The 26,040-nt window shown below is 45.0% G+C and overlaps 1 long non-coding RNA gene across 1 annotated transcript in view; it reads left to right on the top strand.

The window, feature by feature from the left end:
- Positions 1–7,346, top strand: part of LOC138581926 (uncharacterized) — a 189,479-nt gene extending 182,133 nt beyond the window's left edge. Inside the window, exon 5 of the long non-coding RNA XR_011304878.1 lies at positions 4,617–7,346. This is a non-coding gene — a long non-coding RNA (uncharacterized lncRNA). The remainder of the gene's footprint in view (positions 1–4,616) is intronic.
- The last annotated feature ends 18,694 nt before the right edge of the window (positions 7,347–26,040 follow it).

The raw sequence follows: 26,040 nt of genomic DNA, 5'->3' as shown, positions 1-26,040 counted from the left end.
CTATTGCTCTCCCCCTCCTACCTGCTCCCTCCCACGCCATCCCTCTTCTTGGTTCCATTCCTTCCGCCTCCAGCCTTCCCTGATTGGCTGCCTTATCATGCTCTGCTGGGTCTACCGACCCACAGTGCACTGTGTCTGCTTCTTCCATGTTCATCTAGCTGGTGAGTGGTGCCTTAACTTGAGACCCTTTCTGGGCCTTTTTCCTTTGGGTTTGTTATCCCCCCATCGAGCCCGCAGCCCTGTTGCTCTCACCCTCCTACTCGCTCCCTCCCACACCATCCCTCTTCCTGGTTCCATCCCTCCCACCTTCCCTGATTGGCTGCCTTATCGTGCTCTGCTGGGTCTACCGATCTGCAGTGCACGGTGCCTGCTTCTTCCGTGTTCATCTAGCTGGTGAGTGGTGCTTTAACTTGAAACCCTTTCTGGGACTTTTTCCATTGGTTTTGATATCCCCCCACTGAGACGGCAGCCCCATTGCTCTCTCCCTCTTACCCGCTCCCTCCCATGCCATCCCTCTTCCTGGTTCCATTCCTCCCACGTCTTGCCTGTCCTGATTTGTTGCATTATCATGCTCTACTGGGTCTACCGATCCACAGTGCACTGTGCCTCTTCTTCTGTGTTCATCTAGCTGGTGAGTGGTGTTTTTTTTTAGACCCTTTCTGGGATTTTTTCCATCGATTTTGTTATCCCCTGACCGAGGCCGCAGCCCTGTTGCTCTCCCGCTCCAACCTGCTCCCTCCCACGCCATCCCTCTTCCTGGTTGCATTCCTCCCGCATCCCACCTTCCCTGATTGGCTTGTTGCTGATCTTAACTGACCCTCCCAGGGCAGCCCACTGCCCCGGTAGCCACCGCGGTTTAGGGCCCCAGGCAAAGGGCAGCTCCAACAGTGGCGGCTCCAACAATGGTGGCTCCAACAGTGGCGGCTCCAACAGTGGCCGCTCCAGCTAGTGTCTGCAGGTGTCAGCAGGGGAAGCTAGCTGCCAGCTACCAACCAGCATCGCCTAATTAAGGTAGGCGTGACACGGGTTATGTATAGAACCTCACTCGACCAGTAAACCTGTCCATAGCTGGTCAGATAGCATAGCGAATAGAGCACCCGCTTTGACATTGTGCAGAGCCTGCTGACGCAGGTTCGAATCCCAGCAGGGCCAACTCAGCCTTTCATCCTTCCGAGGTCAATAAATGAGCACCACACACTGTGGGAAATAAGCAGCGCTCAGATACCTGAGCTTTCGTAGTGCTATATAAATACCCAAAACAAACAAAACAAACATATAGCAGACTTTCAAATTTAGGTGTGTTTTTCTACTGTTTGTAAATTACATTGTGAAAGTATTTAAAATTGCATTGTAAAAGTATTTAAAAATGCACTGTGAAACCTAGGCCTTTTTCCCCACTATTCCGGTCTCTCAAACTTAGGTGTTTTTCTCTCCTGTTTTTAAAATTGCATTGGAAAGTATTTAAAATTGCATAATGAAAGTATTTAAAATTGCACTGTGAAGCCTATGCCTTGTTCCCCACTATTCAGGACTCTCAAACTTAGGTGTGTTCCTCTCCTGTTTTACAATTCACTGGGAAAGTCTTTAAAATCTAAGTGTCGGTCTGCCTGACCAATTGTCAATGTGTCTCGTCTCTCTCTGTCTCTCTCTGTCTCCTCTGCCTGCACCCTGCCGTGTCCTTCCCTAGTGTTCTCCCCTTCCCTCTCCCTTCCTCTTCTCTCCTATCCCTGCCTACTCTATGGTTCTCTCTGTCTCTCTGATTTTCTATTGACTATCCAGCTCTCCTCACTAAATCTGGTAGGAAGAAGTTTAAAAAGGACATTCTGGTCTCCATCCCAGGCCTACTTTCACTGACACCTATACCAGGTCCTCTTCCAGGCAAACTTTCACTGATATCCTCTTTGTTGTTCCCTCACCAGACCTCTGGACTCTATATAAGGTATCTGTGCTCTCTCCTTTCTCTTTTTCTCCCATTAATGGTGGCACCGGTGGGAGGCCCTCCTGACCTCCTTCCACTCCTGTAAGGTCATCATTTACGTGAATGTTGCCGTCTTAGTCCAAGGCCCTCAAGCCAACCTCCTCTTCTTTGATAGATGCAGCCCGTGCCTCATCAATTTTCTTTCTTCTCCTGCTGTCCCCTCTCCTCCCCTCCACGGCTCCCTCACCCCCATACTGTCTCCTCCGTGGCAACCTTGCCATCTCCTCCTTCCTCTTCTGCCCCCCTTTTGGCTCCTAGTACACCTCCACATGGCATATCTCTGATTTGTAACCTTGCCCGGAAGTCTTTCAAGGACGACAACCTTCTCTATATTGCCACTCTAAACTCTCGCTCAGCTGTCAAACACTCCTCTGACATCTGCCACCTCCAGGGGGAGCTTGACCTCGATGTCCTCGGTTTCACCAAGACATGGTTCACAGCCAGCTCTGTCACAAGCTGTGATACTCTCCTCTCTGATGGCTACAAGATCCTCTCAGCTCCTAGGTCTAACCGTTCCGGAGGCGGTGTAGCCCTGATCTGAGTGGATTCCTGCCAGTATCATTCCTATGCAGGCCTATTCCTCTTTCAAATGCCTCATCGGCAGGCTCTCTCTATTTCATAGCTATTCCATTACTCTGGCTACCATCTATCGGCCACATGGTCAGATCTCTTCCTTCTTCTCTCAGTGGGCTGACCTCTCCTCTTCCCTCCTGGCCTCAACCACTCAACTCCTCCTACTTGGAGACTTCAACATACACCTGGATGCTTCCTGTCCTTCCACTGGACTCTTCTTTGACCTCTGCAACTCTTTCTCGCTCTCTATTGTCCCCTCTGGCCAACTCACTCTGCAGGGCACACTCTGGATGTTCTGATCTCTTCAGAACTTCCCCTTTCTATCTCTCTCATCACTCCTCTCTCCTGGAGTGATCACTTTCTCCTTTCCTCCCATCTCACCCTCTCTACCCCTCAGGCCAAGTCTACTCCAGCATGGCCACCTACCTTCTCGGTTATCCGACCCATGAAGAGTGTGTCAGTTGAGGCTTTCGCCACCACTTTCTCTTCCCCTCTCCTCCCTTGGCTGACTCACACCCTGACACAGCCCTGTCCATGCTTCACTCTACTATATCTGATACTCTCGATGTTCTCGCCCCTGTCATGAGGATCTGCCTGAAGGCCAAATCCAAGTGCAACTCTTGTTATGACTGAGACCTCATCACCCTTAAACGCAAATCCAGGGTGGCTGAAAGGAAATGGCCTGCTTCCGGGACACCCTCTGACAAACTGGCCTGCCACCTGCTCTAAAGGCAATACTGTCTCTCTGTCTGCACCAAGAAGAGAGCCCACATCCAAGACCGCGTATCCGCGGCATCTAACAACTCTGCCAAACTCTTTAAAATCTGCAAGGAGCTGGCCAATCCAGCTGCACTCTCTATCTCTCCTGTCCCCTCCCTGGCCCTCTGCACAGACCTAGCTTCTCATTTCATCTCTAAAACTAAGTACACCCTGCCCTCTCTCCCCTCCTCCTCCATCTACTCCCTGCTCCTACCTGGTCCTTCTGAGGCCACCTCTCCTCCCACCTTCTCTGCCTTTCCCCTGTTTTCCTCAGATGAGGTTTCTAGACAAGCCCGATTTATGAAAGTCTCGTCAAAACACGGTCAACCCTGTTCCTCCAAAACCATCAAGGGCCCCATTGACACCCTAGCACCCGCGCTGGCTGATTTCTGCAACCACTCTTACACCACTGAAGTCTGCCCCTCCCCACTGAAGCACACACTTGTGCACCCCCTCCTTAAAAAAAAACTTCTGCTGACCCATCTTGCCCAGCTACTATCATCCAATCTCCACTACTCCTTTCCTGGGCAAACTCCTAGAAAAGCTGGCCATCTCCCAGTTTAATCTTCACACTGAACCTGTTGGTTGTCTCCATGACCATAAGTCTGGCTTCAAAGCTGCCAGAAACATGGAAACTGCTCTACTTAAAATCTGTGAAGACCTGCTCTACAACCTCCATTCCAACACCCCTTCTGTCCTCATCTTACTTGATCTCTCTTCTGCCTTTGATACGGTCAACCATGCCATCCTCCTACACCATCTCTGAGATAAAATGGGTATCCCTGATTGGGCCCTGGCTTGGCTGACCTCCTTCCTCTCTGATCGACCCTCCCAGGTCCAACTTCTGTCCTTCCTCTCCTCTATCTCTATCTCTACCTGTGGTGTTCCTCAGGGGTCTAACGTCTCTCCCTGGCTGTTCAACCAATACTTGGTACTTCTTGCACACTGCATTGCCACTCTCTGCCCCAACTTTCAGTGCTATGCTTCAGGCTCCCTTCGCCACCTCTTCTTCTATCATCTCTGACTGTCTGTCCACCATCCAGGTGTTGTGCACCGCCAATGATCTCTGCCTTAATGCCAGTAAAACCGAAATTCCCCTCATCGGCACACCTGCTCCCTCCTTTCCTGATACTCTCTGGCTGGCCTCTCTTGGCTCTCTTCCTGCTCCCACCTGTGAGGCAAAAAACCTTGGGGTCATCTTTGACTCCACACTTTCTTTCTCTCCTTACATCTCTGACGTCTCTAAGAAGTCTAACTACCAGCTGCACCTCCTCAAAGTTATACTCCCTTTCCTCTCTTCCCCTAGAAGCTCACTGTCTCCAGAGCTCTGGTTCTCTCTACGCTGGACTACTGCAACAGCATGTTTCTAAATCTGTATGCCTCTACTCTCCACCCTCTGCAACTCATCCAAAACAGAGCATTGTGGAGCCACAGAGCCCACATCAGCCCACGAAAGAGAGAAGGAAAGAGAAGGACGCTGGAGTGCTGGCATAGAGAACAATGGGTGTAGTGGCGTGACCACAGAAAGGTTGTGGTTGGCCTGGGGCCCAATCAGCAAAGCCGAAACTAGAAGGAATGGGAAGAACAAAACCTCCCACCAGAAAACTGACACCGAGCAGACAGCCCCACTCAGACGCCGAGAATGTTTCCAATGGGGAGTCGAGAGAGAGGAGACCGAGAGTCGAGGAGGCTGAATCATCCCGACGCCAAGCCCCAAAAATACACGCACCACAAGTGAAGGTATCCGGGTGGAACAGAAAAAGGGGAGGAAGTAGCCGAAATTGTAACACTGATTACGGGGCATGGCAACATTAAATGAGAAGCCTTGAGAAATCCTGATGATACATTTTGGACAATACCAAGGAAATTTATAATCAATATTGATTCTGAGCCGTGAGAAAGCCTGAAAATACCTATTGGAAGACACCAAGGAGAGTTCTAAGCAATACTGATTACGGTACAGTGGGAAATCATAAACCTAAGGGCAAGGAGATGCAGAAGAGGGTTATCCCCTACGTTGACTGTAAATCATTAACAAAGCACAAACATATTGATTGGAAAACAGCTAGACAGCTACCAAGTATAATTAGGGATGAACAATGGATGCCATTACTAAGACACTTTGAAACCCACTCTGATTTAAGCTCAAATATCAATCTAAAAAATCAAAGATAGTAACAGGGTAAACAAGTAGAGAGGCTGCAGGAATGGTGGTGCCTCACAGTTGTTTAGGGTATACCAAACCCCATCTGAAAGAGAGTCAAATATAAAGAGCCTGAAGCACTAATATACAGGGGAAGGAATGTAAAAGCTGTGTGGGAGCGAGGAGCCAGCAGGCCCCCCGCATCCTTTACTTCTCAGTACAAAACTCGGACCAAGTGCCTCCAGTAGTGGGTTCGCCCCTTGCCCTTATGCAATGTCGACTCTGGTTAACATTCGCGTAGATGGGACCACTGAGCAGGACACAGGGCATTCATTTGTGTACCCCCTTTCGACTCCATCTTGGTGACTAGGCCTCACTGCGATAGTAAAAAATGCTTCACTTCCCTTTCTCGCAACGGCCAGACGCGCAGGGCACATGGCCCCCACCATCTCTCCCACTCTGACTGGAAAAGTCTGCGGCTCCATTCTCACGCTGCACCCGGAGGTACTTGCAACAGATAATAAATGTAACACATCACTCTTCCTCTGAGATCACTGTCCTGCATGTGAACCAGCATGAGCTAAGCACATAGCTTGTTCATCTCCACAAACGTGTCCTTGCCCCCGCACCTCCACCAGTGGAAACTTACTGCCATTGTGACCCTGTGCCCCTGCAAGTTATTCCTTTAATGTGCAGACCACGCCATGATGCCCACCCAACAGATTCCCAACTAACATTAGACCCCTGCTGCAGTATATCGTTGTCTACCACTAACAAAATGTCACATACCAGAGATTCTTATAAACACAGACCCTCACTTCAACTGGTGTATTATGGTGGTCAAGACCCTTAACCTAGGGCCTTTATAATCTGATGTTATTGATAGTATAGATACACGTGTGAACTTTATGGAGACATGATAGGTTGTTCAAAGACTTTGAACGGTTATTATTTAGTGCATGCATTTTTGAGAATATATTATGTTAGCTTAGCTAGTGACCACCCTGCTTCACAGCAACCTGACCTTCACCCATTCGGAAAACACAGATACCTGAAGTCCATCCTCCCTTCAACCAAGCAGCCAACCCAGAGGAAGAGATGCCACCCACACCATGGGCACCATATGGATTGTCCAATCCGGGACCAACGTAGTATCCTATGTTAGTTGTGTCATTTGCCCTTTAAAATGTATTGTAACATTAATTTTGGTCAGAGCGCTCTCAGCGGAAACATAGATCTTTGAATGTCAGTTACTTATATAAACCTTGACTTGAACTCCCGCAGTCTGCTCTCTTTGCCTCATTCGCCGTCTGGGGTGTGTCAGTTTTATTCTTTTGCATGAGAAAGAAGGGCACAAACAAAGCCCACATCCAGAAAGACAGTAAGAAAAACATTGATAGGTCTCGCACACTCTGGGATGGCCTACCTATGACAATACAGCACAAACTACAGTAGGTCATGAAGCAAACACTGTGAAGCAGGATAAATAGTTTCTACTAACTTGTTTCCAGTTAGTGGCAAAATCAGACATGTTGCAATTGGAAATCCCCTTAAATAAAGTGCCAAGAGATACGGTTAATGGGAAGGTGGCAGAATATATATATTTTGGCAATAGTTAATTATTAGTTTTAGTGGTGTGATCAGATAGAAGTAGGTTTTGGACTGAGCACAGTTTTCATTGGACAATCGATGACAGACAAGCACCCTTAGTTAGTTTGATTAGGTAGTGAACATTCACCTAGCAGTGGGGTGAGCTAGGCTCACTTTTCTTATTATTCAAAATAAAACAGTTAAAAATGACCAGCCTGAGTCAAACTCCTTCTTCTGACTCACCACGCTACTAAGTGAAATGGGACATACCACAATGTGTTTAATAATAATTGGTAATTTTAATTTCTGTTGCCAAGAGCTTTGGCACAGTTTCCCATATAAGTTGGCACTTTATAAAAAAAAAGGATATTCTCCTTTGCCATTGTTCCTCTTCACTCATATGCAGTTTGACATACACAAACAATGTATCTGAGGCAGGACCAACAATTTAAAACTAACAACTTTTTGAATGCCACACTTGTGTTACTTTTGGTATGCCCCTTACTCACCTCTTTGGCTGGAGGACGGTTAGCTCTGAATTTAAAGGTTTCTACCAGAATTGTGAGTTCATATTGTGCAGTTTAAGGGCACCTCAGTGACAAGTTAATCTGGAAGATGTTGACTTGTCCACAGATACGCACAGAACGCAGTATTGGGCATCATGCTCTAAATCAGCAAATGTTTTGAAAATATGAAAATTACAAAAGGCTTTTTGGGTTGAATGCATTACATACTGTAAATGTTCATGCCCTGAAACATCTGGGTTTGGGCATATTAAGAAATGCAATAAATAAAATGAATACATATAATACATTGTATTACGATTCATTCGATATTGAAGTCTCTTATTTCCAAACTGGAAGAGGTGCTATTAAACATCTGAGAGAAAAGCAAAGTTAAGGGATGTGACTTAATTTCTTGCTGTGACAAACAACAAACATGGGCCTTGATCTAGGGTGATGTTATTTGTCAAATCTTTAATAGCAGCACTTCAGGTGAACACATACAAGAAGAATAACCTGGTTCCCATGTAATCCCAGACCGTGTTCCGCCACCCCCTAAATTAACATCTCTTTATATATGTTTCATTCCATTACTTTCAATTCACTAGAGTTCAGTCTTTTTCAATTAGCTCAATAACAGGCTCCCTGATTTCTTTCTATTTCAGACGATATCCAAGGTCAAACCAAGCCTTCATGACATAACCTTTGCAGCTGCGTAAAACGAAGATAATTGAATATTACAATTTAACAGTGTTAGTCTGGAAACAACCCTATTCTAAATAATGGTGCTTGTTCAGCATTGTGAGAATAAATACATTGTTAAATTGAAAATCTATTTGTTTTCTTTTTGCCTGCATTCACATTATTCAAAATGGATTCTCTTTGTTTGCTAAATGAAGGCCTAATTTTCTCATAATGAAGACACATCCCATTATTACCTTACATCAACTTACAATTCCATTTCTCATCAACTTTTGAATACATATGCATACAAATGGAATAGGTTCAAGTCAGTAACACACATTTCTAGTCTGGCGAAGTGCCCTTCTTATGTGTCATAGAGCCAGGGTCTCATAACTCCCAATCCGAAGACTGCAAACTGTCGTTGTGCCCATCAGCATGGCTCCTACTGCCACCAGATGTAGCTCAGATGTTGCAGTTGTGAAGCAGTGGTTGTTGCACAGACAGAAGAGATTAGAAGTTGGAGCTACTGAGGAAATGCCAATTGGTTTCAGACTTTCAGAGTTCAGGCTTCTGGGGCATATAACAAAGTCTCATGTCTAGCTCTGTTTCCCACCAAGCTGGTAACTCACAGCGACTGGTTGCAGGATGGGAATGACCCCCTGACCACCATCGCTTAAACCTAGTTGCATGGCCGTGGATACACTCAATGCCTCATTACAAGATAGGCTTAGGGGTTTGCAGTCTGCTCACTGCACCAGTCAATTAAGGCAGGCAAGCTCTAAGAGCTGTAACCCTCCAAAATCCCTTGTGAGGCCATGCAGGGCAATAGTAACACACCCTATCCAGAATTGAGAGGGACTGAAGCTCTCTTTCCGAGCAGACCCAAATCTCTAGCATACGAAAAGATGCCTTTCGCTTTAAGGAAAATCACTTCTATACACTTGACATTAACATTTTGTCTTTCGATGCAGTTACAATTTCACTCTTAACATCAGAGAAGCCACTTTGCAGAGCTTGGGAAACGCATTGTAAACTGAGACGTTCTATGGATACAATGTTACAAGTCCATGGCTTCCCAAATGTGGAAGGTTCAATGAAAGACACAAAGATCCAACAGCGTTATTTGACAGCACCACCTCCACCCCCATCCAAACCCAAACCTTCTTTGGCTCCCTCTGAGACCACTTCCACAACATAGTCCTATAACGAATCATCTCTTTCATTACTAAAATAGCAGCACTACCCCCTCGCTCCCCTGTGGGCTCGACCGAGACATCACAACAGCCCACTAACTCCGGCTCTTCTGATCCCTTTCTCCACTCTTCCAGCCTGAATTTTTAAAACTCCTGGACACTCGTGCCCCCCAGCTCTTCTAAAATAAATCCTAACCTCCACCTCTGCCATGGACTTCGGATCAATTGCCAACTCATCTCTCACCTATGGCATCTTTCCAGCAGAATTCAAAGCCTCCTACATCAAGACACTGCTCAAAAATCCCTCAATCAACCCCCTTTTTTCTGACCACTTACAGACTCATCTCTAAAAATCGATTTATAGCTAAACTAATGGGTGGACTGGCTTACTCACAATCCATGACCCCGCCCGATCTAGCTTCAGACAGTTATGAGGTATTGAATCATGGTTAGTCTACATCTGGGATGATCTTAAAAGACACAGAGACTCCAAAGGCTGCAGCCCCTACTTCTTCTCGACCTCGTGTCAGCCTTCAACGCCATTGACCACCTGTCCCTCACGGATAGACTCCATTCCATCAGCATCAGGGAGGCAGCTCTGAAGTGGATTTCCTCCTTCCTCTCATACACATCCTAAATAATACACATGCCTCCTTTGCCCTCGACTCCCTGCCCAGTTACCCACGGAGTGCCACAGTGTGCCTCTCTACCTTCTCTGCTCTTTAAACTCTAACTGAGCCCCCTGCAAGCACTCATTTGATCCCACGGTCTTACTTGCTACAACTACGCAGACACCCAAATCGTCTTCAAAATTTCAAAGCACTTCTTCACTACACCACTTGTTTCTGCATCATGTCTCAATGGAAGATGACCAACCACCTCCTTCTCAACCCAGGAAAAACAGAGATCATGCCATGTGGGAAAATTGTCCTGCTACCCCAACCGAGGCTGTGGCCACTCTTTCAAGGCTCACTCACCCTCCACCTCTAACACAGTAACAAAATGTGGATGTATGATGCATTATGGACAGGGACTGGTTTGTTTGTTTATTATACATAATATACATTATACATAATATGCGCCAGACCCAGGGCGATCAGGGCCCCGAGGTTACAAGGAAGTTTGCAGCTTAAGTTACAGGCATGAATACAGATCACATAGAAGTTTGCAGCTTAAGTTACTTGAACCTATCACATCACATCAACTCTGTGACAAAGAGCTGCTACTTATACTTGCGCATTCTTCGCTGCATCTTTGCCTACCTGATCTTCCCACACAGAGACTATGGGCCTCATGGGCCTCATTACACGGATGGCGGTAAGGATTTACCGTTACCGGTAAAATACCGGTACTGGTAAATCCTTACCGCCTCTTACTACGAGGTCCCTTTGCGGGTTGGGGGATTTAACGCCTGCTTTTTGCAGGCGTTAAAAACCAACCCGCAAAGGGACCCAGAGAGCTAATTACGGTACGACAATTTGCGGTACCGCGATTAGCGCCTTCCCCATTCCCATTATGCCCTATGGGGCAAAAATGGGAATGGGAAAGGGCAATGATGGAAGGGGGAATTACCGCCCCGCCAACCTTGGAATGGGGCGGTAATTCCCCTTTCCGCCAAGGCGGTGCCGGTATTTTACCGGCATGAACCATGGTGCTAGTAGCGCCATGGTTCTCCGCCATCCGTGTAATGAGGCCCTATGTGATAATTCCTATCATCCTTTCACACTCCTCAGACTTTGCTGATGTTCTATTCCTGGGGACCCACGCATCACAACTAAGGAAACTCCAACAGGTTCAAACCACTGCTACGAGGCTCCTCTGAGTCCTAGGCCCTAGAAAACTCATCTCACCTGCCCTCAGTGTCCTTCTTTGGCTTCTGATTGGGTGTCGATTCACCTTCAAGGCAATGTGCATCACCTACCAAGCTCTCCACAACTAAGGTCCAGAATATTTGCAGCCTAAACGTACATACTATTGGCCTAACACAATACTCTGATCAGGCACAGCATTTCTCGTCATCCCAGTTGCATAATCAACCAGAATAGGGGGCGCCTCCTTCTCAGTCCAAACCCCCACCATCTGGAACTCGATTCCATTGACCCTCTCTGCCACATAGAATATCACGTAGCCTTCAGGAAGGCACTCAAACCTGTCTCTTCCCATCAGCATCCTCACAGTCTTAGTTAATCTCCTGGATGAACAATTACTCACCCCTGATAGATATGCAGGGGCACCTGAGGAGTCAACAAGGTTGCCCCCCCCACAGAATGCATTTAAGTCAGGTCTTATGTTAAGCTGTACGTCCTCATCTAACCAGTTGACAGCCTTCTTTGCTTGAAGGTCAAGCACTTGTTCAGAAGGGAACAGTGACTGGTGTTGCAAAGAGAGGTTGGTGATGAATGAAGGTGGAAAGAAGTGAAGCGTTTAAAGTTGAAAATGACGCTGGGTTGGTGATTTCCATTGAAGTGTTGAGAGTGCTGAGGGCGTGGCTAGTGCCAGGGGTGTTGAAGGTAGTGTTAAAGAGCAATTTCGCCTGGTTTGGAGATTTGGAGGATGTAATGGTCTAAGTGGGGGAGGCAGGCAGGGATCTGGGGGGACATAGGGTGAGGTGTGCAGAGATGAGAGGGTCTGGGAGTTGCAGATTCTGTGTTTGAGGGAAATCCTGGGTGCCTGTAGCTTGTGTGTGAGAGTTAGCAGTGGTGGCTGAGGATGGGTGTTGGCAAGTGAAGCCAGAGTAGCACCCAGGGATGTAAAGACAGAGGCGGGATGGGGTCAGGAGAGAAGGGTGCCACAAGGTAAGAAACGGTGGTGTGGGAATATTAGGGGCAGGGTCTGTGGGTGGCATAGTGCAGTGTCGGAGGGGGGAGTGCTTCCCTTGAATGTTGGATGTGTCAAGGGTGTGAGGGAAGGAGGAGTTAGGCAGTGGGGATTGGCAGTGTTTCTGGTGCACCAAAGTGACCCTCTGATGTGGGAGCTGGTTGGCATAATGAATAGTGTGTTGGGTCTGCTCTGGTTGCTCTGATTGGTCACTCGAGGGGCCTGGCACACTATCAGTACACTCAAAGGAAGCTAGATTAAAGAAGCAGACAGAGTTAAAGGTGCCCCTGAATCAAGCCTATGCGATTCAATTCAAAGGATACACTCAGAATGCAACTAGATTTAACACAGTGGGAAATTACCGTGTGTTGCTAGCAATGGTAGATTACAAGCATAGCTGCAAGTTGATGCATACAGAATATAAACAGTAAATATCCTTCTGACTGGATTGAAAATGTCAAAGCATCAAAAGAAAACTGCATTTTATCATTTTTGCCAGCTGGGATAGACATTATTTGCAGAGTGCATGCTCAAGGAAAAGACATACCTCTCCAGACTCGGGTGAGCAGTGTACTATGACTGCATAAACCCTGTTTTACTTTTGCAATTCAATATAGCTTCAATAGTGTTCATGACAGTACACAGTCCCAATTCTTTTGGTGACATTCACAGGTACCAAATCTAATTTGTTGTATTGTTGCTTTGATTGATATCCCAAAGGGAATGAAATCTGAAAGTGTCCACCATGTAAAGATGCAAATAATATTTAACTGAAAAGAATCCAATGGCAACACAATGGTTACCAAACTAAGGTTGAACAAGGATTCCAAGGACAACTTGAAAGGTTGTGAAATCTGACCAATAACCCAGAAAACTGGAACGACGGGGCAACTAAACAAACACATTTGTGATTAGATTGAGGTGTTGGACCAGCTTGCACTGCCTCTACATGGCTCTTGCAAACCTAGTCATTACATGTCACTGACCTTGTTTTTAACTGACATTTAAGATGTTCTCTGTCAGCTCAGTGGCCCCAGAGAGAGTCTATCCATTGTGCACAATCGAACAAAGCAATCATATCCAGCAGTTTACATCAGAATAGATGACTCTCTTTGTGGACCTCACCTTATGTTAGGTACACAAAATAGACCAATAACAGTATAATTCATTTCACTCTACTATACTGCATGGCTCAAATAACAGTGCACCAAATTGTCTGCAGACAACACAACATTAGTTTAAATGGAGAACTTAAATCCACTACACCACTTGTGAAATAGTAAAAATATCATAGTCCATAGCTCAGGGGCAATGTGTTCACCTCGGTAACAAGAAAAAACTTTGCAACATAGGTTTTAACAAATGGGAGAGTTTATTCAGACATATCTTCCACTTCAAGGGTGAGATTGTATTCTGCTAAAGAGTCTCTCCTTCAAGGGGGAGACAGTATTCTGCTATGGAGTCTCCCATTTAAAGGGGAGAGTTTATTCTGCTATATAGTCTCCTATTTTAAGGAGGGAGTTTATTCAAGGGAAAGTTTTGTTCTGTTACAGAGTCTACCAGTCAAGGGGGAGAGTTTATTCAGCTATAGAGTATCTCCCCAATAAGGGGTAGGTTGGGTTATTCTCAAAATCTTCCTCTTCAAGGCTGAGAGTGTATTCTGATGCAGAGTCTCCCCCATCAAGGAGGAGAGTGTATTCTGATGCAAAGTCTCCACTTCAAACGGGGAGAGCTTATTCTGATACAGAGTGTCCCCCATCCAGGCAGTGAGTTTATTCTGCTACAGAGTCTCCCATTTAAGGGGTTGAGTTTATCCTGCTCCAGGGTCTCCCCCAGGTTTTTCTTTGAAAGAGCCTCTACTTCAAGGAGGAGATTTTATTCTGATACAGAGTCTCCCCTACAAAGGGGGAAAGTTAATTCTGACTCAATGCGTGAGTACCTGTCATTTTGCCGAGTATGGTCGCATGAGCTTCAGAGTTCAGGTTTCGTTCGGCGCAGCCGGAATGTGCTGCTTTAGATATTTCATGACATCTTCAGGTGTCTCGAAAAACTGTGTTCTGCCTGCATGTTGAATGCGCAGTTTGGCCGGGAACAGCATTGCGTATATTATCTTCCTTTCCCTTAATGCTCTCTTCACAGGGTCAAAGGAGTGTCGTGCAGCTTGGACCCTTGTTGAAAAATCTGGGTATATGTGGATGCACCTACAATCATAGGACAGGGGGCCCTGTTAAACGTAGGATGAGGTTGCGGTCTCGGTAGCTGAGCAGCCTTGCTATGAATGTTCGGGGCGGAGCTCCTGGTTCAGGCGGTGGGGTTAGTGCCCTGTGTGTTCTCTCGACCAGAAATTGCTTCGAAAACTGTGCATCTGGGAATAAGGAGTGAAGCATGTCTTCTAGGAAGTGTTCCATGGGGGTATTGATTTTGCGCTCAGCCACCCCGACCACCCTTATGTTGTTACGGCGTGATTGTGATTCTAGGTCTTCACATTTGCTCTGGAGGGTTTTGATATCTTTTTGGATTTTTTTCTATGGCTTTGTTTTGTGTGGCAGATGTGTCCTCCAGGGGTCCTCAGCCTCAGCAACTCTGGTGTTGACGTTCCTGATGTCAGCTCGGATGGAAGTTATGTTATCGCCAATGTCGTCAAGTTAAATGTTAATTTCAGCAAACCCTCTCTCCATAGCTGCCATGTAAGGGGCCATACCCTGTTCTGAGGGATCTGATGTGTGACCCTTGGGGAGTACTGCTGGCTTGAGATTGGGGTCCAAAGTGGGAGCATTAGCAAATGCATCTATGGGCCCCTGTTTTTTTTTTTTACTCCTCGCATCATGTCTATACGATGGTCACTTGTTATTCGACCCCACGGGGTGGGGGCTATGAAGCGCAATGAAGGAATCTATGGCCCTGTCAGAGGTATGTATCTTCAAGGATGCCGCCATCGGGGCACTCCTGTTTGGAGAGTAGGAGGTGATAGTGTGATTTCGTTCCGTGGTGTCCTGAGGTCACAGTGCCCAGAGGTGCTTCCAGTAGTAGGCTGAATGTTCGGTTCTGTGTTCTGGGCAGCACTGGGGCGCATGCATGTCAGAGGAGCTCCAGAAAAAGGAGATGTCCCCTGATTTCCTTCCAACCAGCCAGGAGAGTAAGTGCAGGTTGTGTTAGTACTCTAAGCTATATGAGGCTAATGGCTCTGTACAAGGAATGCTGAGACTTGGCTATATTGTTCATTTGGCGTCCCCTGTCGTATGGCCGTTAACGTGCTTCCCTGCGTCTCAGGGCCTTCGTCTATCGACAGCCTGAATAACGGCCTCCTAGGCACAGTCTCAGAGGATTGTAGGGCTTCCACCGGATGGCCAGTTAGGCGGGTGGACCGTGAGTTGCCAGCATCCTCCTATCCCTACGTACCTTTGTAGTGTCAGGCAGGCTGCATTGTTCCTTCAGGCTGGTTTTAGTCCCGGTGGTCTTTCCGCTGCCGGGGAGCGGGTCGACGTAAGCGCAACCACCGCACTCTGTCGCGCTGTGTACCCTCTGCCACCTGGAGCGGATCTCCAGCACTCAGCATCCAGCTAACAGTGCTCTACGAAGGGTAGGAGGCTGGGTGTACTGTCCCGTCTGGGCAACCCGGTCTGGGAGACACAGGTGTTCCGGATGTAGATATGTCCCGGCGGCGGGGGTCCGCTGCTCTGACTGCAGCCCTCGTCGCCCCAGGAAGCCTCATTGAGGGTTTAGCAGACACATAAGTCAGCGTGGAACTCCGCCATTCATGTGTAGTGGGCTGTGCTCCTCTTCTCGTCCGGTGCAGGGATGCCGTCTCCTGGAGAATTTTGGCACGCAGCGGCACAGCCATTAGGGAAGGACCCCAGCTGTGTAGACGGTCTTTCTCTGGATCGGTAGTCCGGTTTCGCCCATAATTTATAGTGTTTGTTCCTGAAGTCCTCAACCACGCCTCTTTGACTGCGGGGCACACTATAGCTACAACATTCCACAAGATTTATTAATGCAGGATATTTCTAGCTACGGAGCTCACAGATTAGGCAGCCATCTTTCTCGGCACACAACAGCGCACCCAGGTACAGTTGATTCTGATACTGAGTCTCCCCCCTTCAATGGGGGGTGTTGATTCTGCTAAAGAGTCTCCCCTACAAGGGGGTGAGGGGTGTTTATTCTGAAACAGAGTCTGCCCCATCAAGGGGCAGCGTTTATGCTTCTACAGTGTCTCCCCTTTCAAAGGGGCCAGTTTATAATGATATAGTCTCCCCTTCATGGGGGAAGTGTATTCTGATACAGAATCCCCCCCATCACGGGGGAGAGTGCATTCTGCTGTAGAGTCTCCCATTAAAGGAGTAGAGTTGACTCCTTCAGTGGGGAGAGTTTATTCTGATTCAGAGTTGCCCCCTTTAAGGGGAGCGTTTATTCTGTCACAGAGTCTCCCTTTCAAGGGGGAGAGTTGATGTTGATACAGAGTCTCCCCCTTGTAGGTAGTTTATTCTAATACAGAATCACCCCTCTCAAGGGGAAACGTTTATTCTGGTACAGACACTCCCCCATCAAGGGGGACAATGTATTCTGCTACAGAGTCTCCCCTTCAAGGGGGAGAGTGTATTCTGATACAGAGCCTCCCCCATCAAGGGGGAGAGTGTATTCTGCTACAGAATCTCCCCCAACAAGGGGGAAAGTTTATTCTGCTACAAAGTTGCTCCTTTCAAGGGGGAGAGGCTCATCAATATTTCAGAACAGAGACTTTCCTCGCCTGACTGGACTTTTCCAAAACCCTCCCTAAAAAAGTAGAGATCCAGTATTAAAAAAATGCCACAGGGTGATGTGTTCAAAATTAGACAAATTAATTTATTGTCATGGGGGAGAATGTATTGCACAGGGGGAGATTCCATTTCAGAATAAATTCTCCCGGGGAGACTTTGTTACGGGGAGGGTTTATTTTGTGACATAGGCCATTTATTTAATCCCCATATTTTGCCCCGTTGGCTTAATTGGTCAAATGTGCTACTACCACGTGTGTAAATACTGCATGGGTAATGTTCCAACAAGTAATGCTTTTGAGTGGAGGTGGTTACATCCAAACAAAAGCTGGCAGATTGCTCTAAAATGGGTTACTGTAAAACTAGTAATGAGGACCTTTTATTTAAAATGAGCACTGAAAAGTGAAACGCGAAGCAAGCCTTCCAAGAAAACATGCCTTGTAATGTGTGTTAGAAATATGTAACCTTTTATCCACAAAAATATGTATTTGTTCCCCTCCAGACAAAGGAATGTGGTCAAACATGTCCTGACATACTGTAAGGCTAGGGTACAGTTGAGGGGAACTTGGTCTTGGCCTCTCACCTACGAAGCTTTGTTGCTTCTGAGACGTACAAGTGGCTGTCCCTGCCTGAAGTACAAGTTTGAGGACCCGTTTAACCTACAGTTACACAAGCAAACGAATTTGTGGTTTTCAGGACATTCACACACACAAATGTCCCTGCCCCAAGTACAATCATGGACGCAAAAAACCAAGGACAGCACAAACAAACACCCTTGTGGTTTTCAGGAAATGTGTACACACAGTTCTTCCTATCTGGAAACATTGCCCTTAGGTTTGGCTGCAGCATTCCGGCCTCTGCTTCTAAGAGGGGGCCCTGGATCCTACTCAGATAGAAGCAAAGAAGAAGAATGCTGAAAATCTGGAGCTCACAGTAGTTTTTGTGTGGGGCATTGTGCAGAGGCGTGCTGACGAAATTGCAGCCATTCCCAAAGGAAATAATTGGCAAAAACACATGAAAGATTTGCTAAACAGAGGAAGAAGAGACATCAGAGAGAAGAGGAACACCAGGCCACACCAGGCTCACTGTTTGTGAGATATGTTTCAGTGGCCCACAGCCAAGTGTGAGGCTATCCTGTTTGTGGCCGTTCATGGCAGGAGCTTACTTTTCACCCCACCTTCAAGTGTTTGCATCGTCAGTGTTTTCCCGTTGTACCATAGATTCTTCTTCTGCTGTTACTCGCATCATATGTTTGCTGGCCACTCCAGCAGTTGCTCTCCCCCAAGGCGGTGGACTGACTGAGGACCACCCAAGGCTTTCTCTAAAGCAAGTAGTGTCCCTTTTGGTGATATTGAGGGCCGTTTTGGGGGGGAGACAGAGTAAGGCAGCCCTTTGAGATGTTGTGGTGTTCTGCTTCTGTATCCCCACCATGGCATACTGTTTTCTTGCACCACGTGAAATGTGTTTTATTCCAGTGCTCAAGTATGTTTTAGCGCTTAAGACACATGTTTAATTGTGTATTATTTTGCATAAGTTTTTTATTTATATTCCTTTTTATTATAATCTCATTTATTCATTCTAAACATATTACATTTGATTAATTTCCATATATTGTACTGTGTAGTGACTGATTTTGTATTTACACTATTTATGCTTGCTATGTTATTTATTGCACAATCCACACTTTGACTAATTAAACTTGTATGTTTATATAATCTTATTTTCATTTTATTGTTTAAAGTGCAGACCTAGCTCAAGAGCTGGGGAGAGATGTACAGAGTGGGGGCTGTCAGCATTTGGGCGAGCAGTACTGTGATGTCCGTATGTCGGTATGTGCACCCATTGAAATAGTCTTTGATCAGGTTTTGTTGAAAGAGCCATGTTTTGAGCAATGTGAAACATTGGAGAATTGTGGGGGCATTCTGAGTCGACACTGGGATTGAGTCCCAGAGGCTGGTCACATGACAAGAGAAGGATTGTTTGCAGGTCCTCTCTTTGTGGATCAGTTGTCATTCAAGCTGGTTCATCTGTTTGCTGCGTGAGGAGCCTGTGCCACCAGATAGTGGAGCTAATCTTCCAAGTACGCTGGTGTGCTACTTGTGACTGCTTTGTAAATTATACATACAGCCTTGAACAGTAGCAGGCTTCGAGTGCAAGCCAATGTAGTTTGCACAGGATAGGGATACGTCAGTCAAATTTCTGTGCTCCCATATTAGGACCTGCTGCAGCGTGGTGGACTGCTTTTAGGGGAGCCAAATGAGCAACTGGGAGCCCTGTCAGGAGAGGATTTTTCCCATTGATATGCAGGACCACAAGGGCCTGCACTACGGTACTGCGTTGGGTTGAAGGGTTTAATTTTTCGAAGGCTAGAGATTCTGAACCAGGCTATTTGGGCATTCTTGGCTATGTGTTTTTGGACGGACATATTTCTGTCAATGGTAAAGTCTAAGGAATTTGCTGATTCTGACAGTTGTGCATCAAATCCTTCTAGGCGCATATCATTGAGCCATTGTCGCCAAGTTCTTTATCAGTGGGTGGATCGATGAGGACCAATTCAGTCTTGGATGGGTTTAGTTTGAGAAAGGCAGTTAACATCCAGCACTGGATGATGGCTAGGTAATAACAGAGACGAATGATGTCCTGTGAGCAATTATTTCTCATGTACAACTGAGTATCATCTGTGTATTGGTGGTTGGCTATATTTGGATCTTTGAGGAGAGTATTTGTATTTGTTTATTTGTATTGCGCACCTTGCCCTGAGCCATCCGGGCACATGATTTGAGGGGAGTGGTAACACAGTTTTAAAGCAATCAAAAAAAACTTTCCACAGGGAAAAAGAGTACATCTTAATGATACAAAATGCAGAGCTTAAGAGAAACAACAAGATATAAGACAACAGCAATGTAGAATGGTTACAAGAGAAATTACTGGAGGTTTTGGTATGCTACAGCATATGCCAAACAATCAGAGTATCTAGAAAACAGTTTCGGAGGGCACTATAAGGAAGTGCAAGTGCAAGTCATACCTTCCCATGGAAGGCCCATGTGGTTGAGGACGATGAGCGAGAAGCATCAAGTTCATGGAGCCAAAGTTTAGTTTTGTTTTTAAAGGGCTGGATGAAAGGTTCTGTTCTCAGAGTGTTGGGTAAGGTGTTCCAAATTTTGACCACGAGGACTGGGAAACTCGATCCTCCGGCTGTCTGAAGCTTGTAGCTGGGAATAGTTAGTGTATGTACATGTGCAGACCTCAGAGGTCTGATTGCGGTGTGCCCAAAGGCTCCATGCAAAGGTTAAAAAGGATTGGTGAGAGTTAATCTGGACAGCCCGGTGTCTGCCTGAGAGGTAGAGAGCACACCAATTCTGGACATTGCCAGAGAATCCCATTCTGTCAACAAGGAGGGAGAGAAGGATGCAGTGGTTGACAGTATTCAGCTGAGAGGTCAAGGAGAACAAGGGGGGAATGAGTTGAAACTTACCCATGATTTGGAGAGCATCATCCACCACCTGGATGGTGGCTGTCTCAATACTACACTTTGGGAGGAATCCTGACTGAAATCATTTAGAAGGTGGAGTTGTTTGATTTTCCATGACTTTGCCAATAAACGGAAGGTTTGTAATGGGCTTGTAGTTGGCATGGTCACCTGGATTGTATAACCTTTTAAGTAATGGTGTTCACTCTAAGAGTACACTAAACATATATACCTAGCTAAACATAAAGCTGTAGACAGTTTATCCCAAAACATGGCCAAAAGGACTCTAATTATTGCCAAGCCAATTGAAGAGGTGAACATATTAATTACTGAGATTGAGAACCTCCTTCACTCCTTTGGTAATATCGAGGCACCTGGTGTTCTCGCAGGAATTCCGAATCGTGTGGCTCATGAAATCTTCAATGTAATCACCCCAGATGAGAGTTCTCCCGCGATAGGGAATTTTTCAACAAAGAATCAAAATAAACAAATGGTTCCAAAGAGTTGAGGGGAACATTGATTTATAGTCCTGCTATTAACCATTTTAGATTGTCTAAAAGGGGAATTATGTAGATGCATTGGAAGTCCCATGGATGGAGCAACAGGAAGGTGGAAAGAATTGTCCCCATTGAGGTCCATCTGATGATAGCTAAGGCATACCTATTAAGCTTGACCTGTTAATTACTGACAAATGTGTGACACCTCTCTTAAAAGAAGTAAAGATAATCAATTATAGTCCCAGGTCCATACACAATGAGGGTTTTAATAATATGAATAATGATGATATTCCTGCCACAACAAAACCCCTTTTGCCAGCTACTGTGACAGCTAAAGAGGGGATTAAAGGTGACATTGTGCAATTTTCTCTCTGCGACCCATTGCAAAGGTTAAAATAATCCAAGTCTGTTGCAGAGCAGCAATTCATTATGAGAGTTGATAAAGATTTGCTCAGTGAGATTATTGATCTCAAGAAAATGGTGGAAAACCTTGCGTATATTGTGGGGGGTTTAAAAAGGGTGATCCAGCAAAAGGTCTGATTATAGATATTGTGAAACTATAGACCACATACTTTGAAACCATTTGCTATGGATGGCCCCATTAACGGTAACACCCTGGTCCAGGATTCCCACTCAAGGAAGTCATTAGTGGCAAAGATATAGGAAATAAGGAGAACAATGCATCTTCGCAGAACAGGATTAGAGCACCCAGGCCCATATGAAAATATGACTATCCTGACAAATACCCAATGGATAACGTGTGACAAAGGTTGCTATTCTATTATTTGGGAGGGTACAGTTTAATGCCAGAAATGATTCTGGTTATATTTGTCTCATCATTCGGGATGTGTTTGTTGCACAAGTGTTATTTTCCATTGAATTTTGTAAGTTCCACCCAATTGGATCCAAGATTGTACTGATAGCCATTTTCTACTCCTTTTGGGATAGAAATGCATCACAAGTTTCCATTATGTAGATCATCAAACCGTGAGTAACTCAGTTACAACAGACAAAGGACAGTTAATGAGAGCACAGGCTTAATGCCATCCAGAACTATTAACAATGACCTCCCAGTTGCTAAAAACCCACATCGACCCCAAATTGGAAGAGGTTGATTAACTGGCAATGAAGCATACATCGATTATTCCTGAGTCACCAATCCCCATTGTCTGTTTTCCTCCTTCAAGCAGCTTGAACATCCTTTACTGGATGATGATTGGTGTGATCTTCTTAGGTCACATGACTTGGTTTGCTCCCAGGAGACTTGGTGCCTTTCTAATTTGTATGTTCAAGGTTATCTCTGTTTTGCGATTCCTGCCATCAAAGGCAACCATGGAAGACCCAGATGGGCCTTAATATCATGGGTGAAGGCTTATTGTGACGCCTCAGTAATAGTCCATGAAAAAGGCTCAGCTGACCTAGAGGCCCTGTTTATTAATTTTAAGGACAAGGAACATATTGTTATTGGACATTTATAATAGGATCCACCAGACAACTGGAATGGCAATGCTTCAACTGATAATAGATATTGTTGAGGAGACAAGACTTGAAACCTCCAAGTAATTGCACATCATTTAATGGGGGATCTCAATCTGCAATTTGAGCCAATTAAAGACCCACATCATGGATGATGAGTTTGCTACCTGGGGTAATCGAGATTTAATCTCTAGCACACTAAAATGTTTGGACAGGTACACTCTTGAGATGACAGGTATTCTGTGATATATGTAGCTGAGGGGCCTGTAACAGCAGACTTGAGGGCGATATGCCTGTGAATCCTACATTTTTTGCTGGCAAAAACAGTTCCTATATTAATTAGATTTTGTTTGAAACCCGTGATTGGCCTTATGTGAGAAATGTTAAGGTAATTCCACATTTCGGCCTCCCTGTATGGTGCAGAACTGTCATTCTACAGTCAAAGTCACAAATTATCCAAATTAGAGATTGCATTTCTCAAAAAATTCTTATGTTTGCTGAAGAGTGTCTCCCTAAAATTGGAACTTAACTGGAATAATGTTGACCACGATCTCATACCTAAGCCATTAGGTATACAGTGATTGTAACGAAAAATGTATAACAAATAGCTTTTATAACGAAATATAAATAACGAAAACAATTCGAACTTTTGGTTGAAAATATGTATGGGGTGGGGTAAGGGATTAAAAAGGGTGGGAGAGACTTGGGTGGGTAATAAAGCTAGGGACACAGGGGGTTTGGGGATGAGCCCAAATTAAAAAAAGAGAAAAGAATAGAAAGTATTTTGTTATATTTCATTCACTGAACATGTTTTAATATGTATTTATTCGTTATAAAGACATGGAACCAAACCATTATTATTTTGGGTCAGAATGTGGTCTTCTTTACTCTTATTTACATGTTGTGAAGGCTTTTGTTGGTATTCTGAACCAGTAGCGTGGTTCTTCATTGCCTTGCTGAGGTGATGTCAAATCTGCTCTTCTGAGACGGAACCTTTTAGATCTTTGGTCTAGTCCTCTTACTGTTAACCTTAATACAAAATATTTGATTAAATCCACATTTATGGAGTCCATGGAAGATTCAGTTAGGTGAGACTGTCATCGATCTGAAATCTTATGCAGTTAATGTTCATCTAAGAGTGATTTTTTTGTTTTGTTGCCTCACCTGCATATTATTACTACACAATTTGGAAGATCAACATACATGCATTTAGGTCGGGAATATTACCAATATGCTATTTAAAGAATAAGTGGAGCCTGACCTTCAATGAAACCTGCTTGGACTGGGTTGGTGTGACCAAGTCTTTTTTATAATTCTTTGTTCTTCTGCCCCTTATTTAAAGATTTACGAGCTGCCTACTTTAATTAAATGTTTTTTTTTTTATTTTTTTTTTATTTGTTTTGGCTTAAGCCTTTACAAAAGAGGAAGGTAATATAAAACATTTTGCGTTAGGTACGAAGAAGACAAAACTTGTGTTAAAGTTTCTTACTGTCCACCAACCCTGACAAGTTTTTTCTGGTCCTATAAATTACCTACTTAGGTACCTCTGTCCTTTGGATCGTTGTGTTAGATTGTCAAACCACTTTTTATTAGCACCTGGATTGCTGCAAACGTAAGTGCAGCATTTTTCCCTGAGATTATTCTGTCCCAGAGGAAGTCTGTGACTATGGGCCTCATTACGACCCTGGCGGTAAGGGGTTAGCGCCAGCGTTAGCTGCGCCGACCCCTTACCGCCAATTACGAGGTCCCTTAGCGCCATGGCGCTTTTAACACCTGCTTTTAGCAGGTGTTAAAATCCATGGCGCTAAGGGACCATGGAGTTAATTACGCCACCGTAATTTACGGTGGCGTAATTAACGCCTTCCCCACTCCCATTATGCCCTATGGGGCAAAAATGGGAATGGGGAAGGGTAAATGGGGATTGGGGATTTACCGCCCCGCCAAGGTCGGAATGGGGCGGTAAATCCCCTTACCGCCATGGCGTTAACGTAGTTAGCGCCATGGCGGTAAAGTCACGGCCCAGGCGGTAACTTACCGCCTGGGTCGTAATGAGGCCCTATGTCTTCCTCCCTCCGTACCAGATCTCTGAAGAATCTTAATCGCTGAAGCCAGGTGCCTTCGCAATCCATTAGGATATGTTTTAGCGTTTGTTTGGCAGGGTTTACGCAAATTGAGCATAATTTTATTGCCATGTGCCCTTGGTTACGTCTTGCCAGAACCGCCCCACAGTGGACGAGATTCAGTCTCATTCTGAGGAAGTCTGAACGCAATTTTCTATTTGGAGACTTCAGTAGGTAACATGAGAGTGATCCAAGTTTCTTTTCTCCCTTCAAAAATATATTTTGAGTTGGGTCCTCTCGTACTTTCTCCACTGTTTCAATCCAGTCCCGTTCTTCTAGTCTACATTTAACTTTATGAGGGTTTAGAGCCAAAGTCTCTTCATTCAGATCCAGTTTTTTTAGTATTTCCAAAGTTTTCCGTTCCAACGAGATGAGAATAGCGGATTTTTTCAATAATGCTTCGTGTTTGAGGTCACCATACAACGTCGAATCCTTACTAAGTGTTATTTCCCTAAACAGTGAAATGAGCTTCCAATCAGCCATACAGTTTAGAGATTTTAGGCCTAATTCAAATCTTAGGCTTTTTAAGGTGGCGCAGTTTGGAAGACCCAAAACTCTTTTCCAGAGGCGGCCCTCATAGTTGTCCCAGTTTATGAACCAGAGATCCGGTTTTGTTTCTAGACCGTATAGAACAACTGGAACCACATTGGCGAAGTAGAACTTTACCAGAGGCAAAATAGAGAACTTGCAGAATTTATAATTTAACTTAATCATCTGTGATGTAAATTGTGTTATTTTAACTGCCACTTCATTTTCTACTTTGTATGTCGCTGGATGTGCATGGATGTTATAACCCAGATATTTTATGGTTTCTACTGTTTTGATCCGTTCTCCTCCCATGGTCCAATTTATGTTTTTTACTTTTGACAATGGATGTTTAAAAAAAAGTTTTGTCGTCAACTGTGTCAGTGATTCCTTAAAATTGTGTAGATGAACTACAGATATTAATATTCCCATGCCATTGGCAATTACACTTATAGAGTCTGTCTGCGAATTAGATGCTATACTCTTTATCTGTTTTTTTTCATAATGGAATACTTTTAAAGTTTGTACCGAGTTTATGGTGTTAATATTTTAGAAAGGCATTGGTAAATATGTACAGATCATATTGTCTTTTTCCATTTTGCTTGTTGATTTTTACTGTGATTTTGTATGTACTGCTTTTATGAAATGTGTCAAAATAAAGGTGATGTTGATTGATTGACATTGCAAATGTTGTGAAACGCTGGTTCTTTGGTTAGCACTATCGAATGGTCTGCTGTGAGAAAGAAATGAAGAGACTCTGCCTGCTTGGAGCACATGCTTTTACTAAAACCTAATTTCCCTCTACTTTTGGTGTCCTGGTCCTCTATTGTTTGTGGTTTGAGTGAGTGTTGAAGCACAGTCCCTTGGGTTGAGTGCTGAACTGGTGAGGCTGGCTGAAGACAAACTCCCTTCCTCCACAATGCTTATCATGGAGTTATTGATTAGGACCGAACTGCTTTCTT

Source organism: Ambystoma mexicanum, chromosome 3q (assembly GCF_040938575.1).
Source record: "Ambystoma mexicanum isolate Mex_15411 chromosome 3q, UKY_AmexF1_1, whole genome shotgun sequence".
NCBI lineage: Eukaryota > Metazoa > Chordata > Amphibia > Caudata > Ambystomatidae > Ambystoma > Ambystoma mexicanum.
The sequence above is the reverse complement of the archived record's forward strand: the minus strand, read 5'-3'. Positions and strand labels throughout refer to the sequence as shown.